The following is an 8,981-nucleotide window of genomic DNA, read 5'->3' as shown; positions in this document are numbered from 1 at the left end:
ATTTTCAAGCAGAACACATTTCCGGAGTTGCAAAAATATGTCAAAAATGTCCAGGCATGTGAAAGGTTATCACTTCCAGACAGCTGAAGCCAGTCAGCTGAACTCTGCTTCTCAATCATTACTTCCAGCCTTGGTTGTCTTGCAGCAATAGGTGAGACTCAGCGTTAAAGAGATACTCCACTTTTTCGGGAGTTTAGCTCATTTGCCACATCCCTCCCACATAACCAAGATACACCATGGCTTACCGGCACTGTCCGCGCAGTTTACAGTGAGCTAAAGTCGTGAAGTTAGTTAGGCATATCCAAAATGCACATAATCGGTGTTTCTGGAAGGAAAAGAGGTAGCCGGTACTACTTTCCAAAATACCTATTTTCCTTCAAAAAAGACCGATTATGTGCATTCATCGTGTGGTGGTGAGTACCCGAAGCACAACATGTATTTTGGTGCCGTGAGATGTGCGTTTTGGCAGATTTTTAACAGCTGTACCATTAGCCTCCATTCTATGGCGATACTAACTACGGTAACTTCATGACTGTAGCTGAGTGTAAACTGCGCGGACAGTGCCGGTAAAGGCATGGTGTATCTTGGTTATGTGCGGGGGATGTGGCAAATGAGCTAAACTCCCGGAAAAGTGGAGTATCCCTTTAAGATAATTGTTAACAAAAATCTGTATTTTTCATTCCTTCTCTCTTCCTTTTGTCTTGATCCGGAGGCTGTTTTATGATGATTGACAGGGCTAATAATAGTTTGTTTTATGATGATTGACAGGGCTAATAATAGTTTGTTATGGGAATAGGGAAAAGGAAGATCAGTTAGTATTGTCTGAAGTGTGTTCTTACATTTTGAGGTATTTCCTCATCAAAAATCATAAAATGTACATTATGCTGGGTTTTAGTATGCTTCTCTCCACGCATCTCCTTTCAATAGAACCGACACCAAAGTCTGGCACCCAGCATTAGAACGTTGTGATGATGTAATGACCCTTCGTTCTTGTATAGTTCCCTTGCTTCTATTAATGAGTTCTATTTCCCTCCTGTGGCCTCATAAAACAAGCTATATCCCATTGATGCATTATTTTCAGTTCCACATTTTGTGTGCTGCTAAATATAATCATTTGTGTGTGCAACTTTCCATACAGGGTCGTGTGCAAATGTGACAAAGACGGCAACATGGTGACAACCGCGCACCACGGATACTATATTCCATGAAATATATTGGAAAAAAATTGCAATTTTTTATTTGTATTCATGTACAGTATGAACTACAATCTCAGGTATCAATAACATGATCCTCAGAGAAATTAGTTTTGACTCCTTACAAGCACAGTCTCTTATTTTGTTTTTGTTTTTTTGTTTTTTACAATTTGAAGCACATGTAAAATTATGATCTGAAAAGGTTTTTTTTGCATTATATTTTTGAAAATATTTTTTTTTGTAGAAATTTACCATTTTGAGGATCATTCTCTCCGAAAATGAGAGAGAATATACCCACTTTACCCTCCCCCGTAACACAGACAGTTGGCAGAATAACACAGAAGAATTGGATCACCTTGGCGTAGGGTTTTGCACACAAATCAAGCTCACTCTGCTGGTACCTGTATTTTCAAGTCCAACATTCAACACATTTCAATCCTTAATTTCACTCCGGCATTCGGACAATCTCCCCAATCCACATCCTGTTCATAAGCAAATACCAATACAGAGATATTCCATTCATTCTAAATAACGCACACAACCCTATCTCAACCCCAAATATCAAAAAACTTCCAAAACTTCTTTTTTTTCCACTGTAGCCTGCGTCAACATTGAATCATTAAGCCACCAAAAGCATTGAAAAGGAATTGAGCATTGAAAAAAGGAATCAGTGGTAAGGGAAAGAATGGTTCACTCATTGATCATTGATATTATCATCACTGACAGTATTTTGTCGTCGACATTGTTAACACGAGATGAGAAGCTGACGAAGAATCGCTTCCTAGCAATTCCACTTACAATTTAATTTGTTGGATGTACCTCCGCAGACATGACCAGTCTTTGATGTTTGATTTTTTCCCCTTCCATCCAGCTCATCAGCACATACAGTCATGTTACAGCAGATTGATGCGGAAACTGTCGGAATACATTTGGGACGATGGAGTGATCAGTAGCGTAGGAGTTGTGAGTGATGCTGCTTTAGTATGCTGATGTATGCAATGGCAGCTGTCGTCACTGGAGAGACGCAGACTGATATAGGAGGAGGAGCAGCTACTGATCAGTCAAGCTGTTGATATAAATGCGTAATCATCGCACAGTGAATCACCACGTGTAGGTCAAATCCCATCAAACGCAATCTCGAAATAATTATGATGCATTCAATTAGGTTCGTTTCGCTAATAGTCGGGAAATCACATTTGTGAAATCGCAAGTTAAAAAGCACTGTTAAAAAAAAGACCAAAGTAAAAGGCTTATCTACCTCTTCTTACTTTCTGCACAAGGTCACTGTTTCCATGGCGACTGTCTGGCGGCTACAGTAGTTTTACCTCCTTGTTCCTTATCTATTTTTCACTCCTCTTCATATCTGCAATATCTCCGTTTGAAGACCCCTCGTGGCCGCGTGGGTCTGCTCCCCCCCCCCCCCCCCCCCCCCCACCCACCCACCCACACGCTCCATCCCTTTTCATCGCTCCCTACCGCCCCCCTTCCTTAAGCCTCCCTCTTTGAACGACTAAACGAGCAGATTATAGCGGGGAGACAATGTTTTTGATGGTGTATAAACGATGCCACATCAAAGCGCGTGTGTTTTGCACGGGACAAAAAACGAGTCTGAGCGGGGGTCGCCTCAATATCAAAGACCTCCACCACCCCCCCTGTTAGATGTTTGGTGCAAGGAGAGAGCGTCAGAGTCCCACGCCCGTTTCTGTTATCAGCGTTCCTCCGTTAGCCTGCAAATGAACTGCTGATACAGATTAATGAGCTCTAACCCCTTCTCGCCTTGTTTGTCGCAGGTTCGCGAGCTGCTCCAGCGAGTGCGTTAGCCCCACGTCCGCGCTAAAGGGCTGACAAGGGGTAGCGGCCGCATTACAAAGCAGCCTCATTTGCACTCTTTATCTGTGCCAACAGATGGACTATCAGCGCGGCGCGCGCCCGCCGTGACCCCGGAGGGCGACGGCGAGGTAGCGCGACACTGAGTGGACGTAGATCATTACCGGGTTAACAGGGAGGCTGCGGAGTGGAGCCTTATGCTCCCCTTCATTTTCCTCCCGTGCAATATTCCGCGGCGGTGAGGCGCACGCCCGGCGGATAAAGCCAGACAAATGAGACGTGGCGAGGGGTGAGGAACGTGCCTGAGCCACGCCAGGGAGACAATCAAGGAGAAGCAGGCAGGGCGGAGAGGAGAGGAGAGGAGAGGAGAGGAGAGGAGAGGAGAGAATGAGGAGCAGAAGAAGAGAGAGAGCTTATACTATAAAATTCAGGGTAACACTTTGCAATAAGGGTACATTAATTAATGGTTAGTCCATGCTTAATCCCTTACAGAAAAAACACATGAGGTTCACATGTTAAATGACACATGTGAAAACATGTGGAACACATGTGAAACCCATGGGAAAGCGTGTGGTTTTGGAACACTTTCACACGTGGAAAAACATGTTATAACGCGTGATAACATGTTTTGCCACATGATGTATAGCAACATGTTTCCCACATGTGGAAAACAACATTTACATGGGTTTCACATGTAATCATATAGGCCTACAGTAGGTTTCACATGTAATCACATGGGAATTTACATGGGTTTCACACATTTCACATGTGAAAACGTTACACAACGACACGCTTCCCATGGGCAAAGCACATGTTTCACATGTGTTCCACATGTTTACACATGTGAAATTGCACATGTGCAAAATCACATGTGATCACATGCGATCACATGTCACTTTGCACATGTGATCACATGCGATTTAGCACATGTGAAGTTCATGTGGTTTTTCTCTTAGGGATAAGCATTAACTAACCCTTAGGCTTAGTTAACCCTAAACATTAACAAACCCTAACCATAACCATAATGCTAACCCCATAACGCTAACCATTAACTAACGCTAAACTATATGAAATAGCATAAATGAATACTTAGTTAACATGAAGACCAATTAGTAAATGATTCCTAGACACATTAGTTAACTGTTAATGAAGGGTTACTTAATGCTTATTAAGCATTAATCAGGCCCTTAATTAATGGACCCTTATTGTAAAGTGTTACCGAATTCGGGCACAGCAAGAGGAAGGGAGGAGTAGAAGCGGTGCAAAGGGAGGAGTAGAAGCGGTGCAAAAGGGTGGAGGATGGAGTATAAGGGGTGGAGGATGGGGTGGAGGATGCAGTATAAGGGAGTGAGGATGCAGTATAAGGGAGTGAGGATGGAGTGGAGGATGGAGTATAAGGGAGCGAGGATGGAGTGGAGGATGCAGTATAAGGGAGTGAGGATGGGGTCGAGGATGCAGTATAAGGGAGTGAGGATGGGGTGGAGGATGCAGTATAAGGGAGTGAGGATGCAGTATAAGGGAGCGAGGATGGGGTGGAGGATGCAGTATAAGGGAGTGAGGATGGAGTATAAGGGAGTGAGGATGCAGTATAAGGGAGTGAGGATGGGGTGGAGGATGCAGTATAAGGGAGCGAGGATGGGTGGAGGATGGAGTATAAGGGAGTGAGGATGGGGTGGAGGATGCAGTATAAGGGAGTGAGGATGCAGTATAAGGGAGCGAGGATGGAGTATGAGGGAGCGAGGATGGGGTGGAGGATGCAGTATGATGGGGTGGAGGGTGGAGGATGGAGTATGAGGGAGCGAGGATGGGGTGGAGGATGCATTATAAGGGAGTGAGGATGGGGTGGAGGATGCAGTATAAGGGAGCGAGGATGCATTATAAGGGAGTGAGGATGGGGTGGAGGATGCAGTAGGATGGGGTGGAGGGTGGAGGATGGAGTATGAGGGAGCGGGTATAGAGGGATGGTGGCTGAGCGAGAGCTTCGTCTTAATTAAAGTGAAAGATGCATATGGCTGTTGTTTAGGAGCCCCGGGGGAAACGCAGGTTGACTCATTTGGCTGCTTTGCTCCTCAGGCATCCTGGCCTCATTGTAATTTAATCAACAGCGGCGGCCATTAAAAGATACTATCTCATCTGGCCGTGAGTGACGGCGACAATATGATGCGGATGAAAATGCGACCGCTTCACGTTTCCATTTTGTGCTGCTATTATGCAGCAGCTACATTGAAACAGTGGGCAGATAATACTAGTAAAAGTGATAGTGAAAATGCCCTCCAAAAAAACACAATTATGATTTTCGGCTAAAAATAAACAGTATCACATGTAATCTATAGCAGTGTTTCTCGACTGGTCTAGCTTCACAATGCACATTTTCCCATAGTCATTAAGTCGCGACCCAATTTTCAGAATTTAGCCTCACTTTGCAGCATCATTTATCATCATCATCATTGCAAGATGTTAGCATGGTAAGTTGGTACCAATGGATGCCTTAGGTCTTCTAGTTTCATCTGGTACCAGTATCTTCACTCTGGCTTTAACAATGAGCCCGCGAGAGCCTCTGAAAGACAGTCATGAACTTGTTTTCCTCATGCACACATCCGCGACCCACTCAAAGCGGCCCCGCGACCCACCTTTGGGTCCCGACCCACCAGTTGAGAAACACTGATCTAAAGCATCGCATTGACTTTAGTATAAGGCCCATATTTCCATGTTGATTTAACATGGGGTTGCAGTTATAGATATATTCCATATTCACTTTGTAGTAAACCATTCTTTCCCCTGTGCAGTATTACACACAGAGAGATAAAAGAGGAGCTAAAAAGCTATCAGACATTTTGTTTTTCTTCATTTAGCCACTAGACATACTTTTTCAATAAATAATCTTTGTTTTTGTAAAGACACTTGTTAAAGTACCATATGTCGTCCCTTTCCCCAATGCTGATTTATCGCTCATGTCATCTGTTAATGTCAATTTATCTTTGTTTATCTTATCATCGTTTGGTCCATTGTACTCCGAATAGGAAACTGCTGATAATGGATCTTTTCTCAGATGCAGGATCAGATTTGGGTCTCTTGCACGTTGTCTTTTGAGCAGGCTTGAATCAGTAAAGGTTCCTGCGTGGCCGAGTTGTGTATGGAGCCGAGCATGGGGGGGTGGTGGTAAGTGCTCTTGTAGGTGTTGTAGTGGTTGTAATGCTCCAGCGGGGGCAGCGATAGGTGCCTCTCCATGGCGGCGACGCCCGCCAGCTCTTCCTCAACAGTGATGACCTCCATGGAGGAGGCGGGGCCGTCGGGATCCTGCTGGTTATGCTGCTTCCTCATCTTGTAGAAGATGACCAGCAGGACGGCGGCCATGAGCGTGATGGCCACAAAGCAGCCGATGATAATCTTGGTGGTCTTCATCACCTCGTCCAGGCCATTGAGGGCTCCCTCTCCGTCCAGATCGAGAACCGGAATGGTGTAAGTCCGCTCTGTGGTCCTTGTCGAAACCGGAGGACCCTTTGTGGTGGAGGACGACACCCAGCCGAAAGGAGGAGGCGGCGTCTGGACATCGTCCCCGGGTGTTTCGATCGTCTCCACGGTGACCGTGGTGAAATAGGTCACGCCGCTGTTTTCCACCGACGTGACATTAAGCACGGCGGAGGCGGAGATGTTGCCTGCTGTGTTGCTAACCATACAGGTGTAAGTCCCGGTGTCCTGCATGGTGACGCTCGTAAAGTTCAGTGTCCCGTCGTTGAGTACAGACAGGCGCACTTTGTACGCGCCGTGTGTCACCAACGAGCCGTTGGGGGTGAGCCAGCTGATGGACGTCAACGAGCTCGTGCGGCATTTGAGCTCGGCGCCCATGCCTTCCGTCACGTTCAGGTCGGTCGGCGGCTCCACGATGACAGGAACGTCGCACTGGAAGTAGCTGTGGTCTAACTCCCCGATGTAGCGACCTTTGTAGCTCGCAGGCGAGTGGCACCGGGCGCAGCAGCTGGTGTTGGCAGGCACCGTCTCCTTGAGCCACCAGCTGAGCCACAGGATGTCACAGTTGCAGTTCCAGGGGTTGTGATGAAGGTGGACCCGCTCCAGGCGATGCAACGGGGTGAAGAGATCGTGCGGTAGCAAGGTGAGGTTGTTGTGGGCCAGGTTGAGCTCCACCAGCGACTGCAGGTCGTCGAAGGAGTTCCTCTCGATTATTTGGATCTGGGCGTGCATCATCCACAGCTTCTGGAGGTTCAATAATCCCGTGAACGCGCTGGGCTGGACGACGGAGAGCTGGTTGCCGGACATTTCTAGCTCCTCGAGCCGGACCAAAGGTAGGATGTTGGGGATCTCCTTGAGGTTGCACATTCCCAGGTTCAGATAGCGCAGGTTACTCAGGTCCTTGAACGCGCCGTCGGAAATGTAGGAGAGGCGTTTGAGCTCGCCTAGGTCCAGCCTTCGTAGCGAGGGCACCCGGTTGAAGGCATAGGACGGTATACTCTCGATGGGGTTGTTGCGAAGCCACAATTCCTTCAGCTTGGACAAGTACTCAAAGGCTCCGTTGGGGATTGTCGTGAGACGATTATCAAAGAGCTCTAAAGTGTTGAGACTGGCCAGCCCGTTGAAGGCGCCAATCTCGATGCTGCGGATGTGGTTCTTGCTCAGCTGCAGGATCTCCAGGTGGCGCAGGTGTTTGAAACTGTCCACCTTAATGACCTGGATGAGGTTGTCCTGGAGATTCAGGTATCGAGTGTTGGTGGAGATGCCATCCGGGACGTCCCGCAGACTGCGACGGGTGCAGATGACTTTGCTGAACTGGTTGCTACACGAGCAGACGGAAGGACAGGTCTGGGCGCGGACGAGCCCAGCCACCACCAAGATCTGAAGGGCCAACAGCAGCACAAAGAGGGGGTTGGAGAGCGCCCCCTTCAGCCTACGACCTCTCATTGTCTGGCGCTGGAGGGAGATCATTGTGTTCAGCATTCATAGTTCATCTGCTGTTTGTCGTCTCTGCAATGAGAAGGAAAGAGAAAGAACAATATTAGACAGTAGCCACACAAAAGAATGAGTGTCAATGAGTGTCTTCTCATCCCTGGCACCTCAATGGTGGAACGAGCTTCCACCTTCGGTCAGGACGGCCGAATCACTGCCGATCTTTTGGAAAATACTAAAGACACACCTTTTCAGGCTCCATCTGGGCCCTTCTTGAACTAACTTCTTTCTCTCTTAAAAAAAAAAAAAAAAAACTAACCTGAACTAAACTTGTACCACTGTTCCTTCAGAAGTTGTAGTTGTCATAGACTGTGATGCATAGTTGATTGCTCTATTGCTGACAAACGTGTTATTGTAAGTCGCTTTGGATAAAAGCGTCTGCCAAATGACGTAATGTAATGTAATGTAAAATAGTCAGAAGAGTATGGCTGTGTAAAAGTGTTAGGGGGTTATTGGTACAAAGCATGCAAATAAAAATTAAATCTATTAAAACATAAATGCAATATCGATACTGACGGTGGGGTGAAAGCAAAAGAGATACAGATCGACAGCCTCAGTGAATTGTGAATTCTGTCCATCTGTGGAAAATTACAAGCTTTCTGTTAACTCCCTAACCGTGGCTTGTCCCAGATTTCCAGACTCTTCGGAAGATGATGCATCTATACTGGAGGCCTAAAAATAAAAAAGAGAACTGAACAGAGCATCTGCCTCCCATATGAGCGCTCTAGAATTTCTCCTAAGCCCTTACTCATTGGAATCCTAAGCCTGGAATGATTTAACATGAAAAGCTCCGGTCATGAAAATTGTAAAAGAAATAATATATTGATGCCATGGAGACCTATTAATTATGGAACTGTCTCAAAGACAAGTCATTCACACTCATTCTAATCCTCACATTACCAAAGCATCGCAGTCTTTGAATAAATGCGGCCCTACACTGTCAAAAGCAAATATATTGTCGGAGAGCGCCAATGAGAATACACAATGTCTGTCCATATACTA

At 46.3% G+C, this 8,981-nt stretch overlaps 1 pseudogene across 1 annotated transcript; it reads right to left on the bottom strand.

The window, feature by feature from the left end:
* Window positions 1-6,077: 6,077 nt before the first annotated feature.
* LOC310791328 (leucine-rich repeat-containing protein 4C pseudogene) lies at window positions 6,078-7,970 on the bottom strand (annotated as a pseudogene). The gene has a single exon. The product of its transcript is annotated as a leucine-rich repeat-containing protein 4C pseudogene (transcript).
* Between the last annotated feature and the right edge of the window lie 1,011 nt (window positions 7,971-8,981).

This window comes from Poromitra crassiceps (assembly GCF_964638095.1).
Source record: "Poromitra crassiceps genome assembly, chromosome: 16".
In the NCBI taxonomy this organism is placed as follows: domain Eukaryota; kingdom Metazoa; phylum Chordata; class Actinopteri; order Beryciformes; family Melamphaidae; genus Poromitra; species Poromitra crassiceps.
The sequence above is the reverse complement of the archived record's forward strand: the minus strand, read 5'-3'. Positions and strand labels throughout refer to the sequence as shown.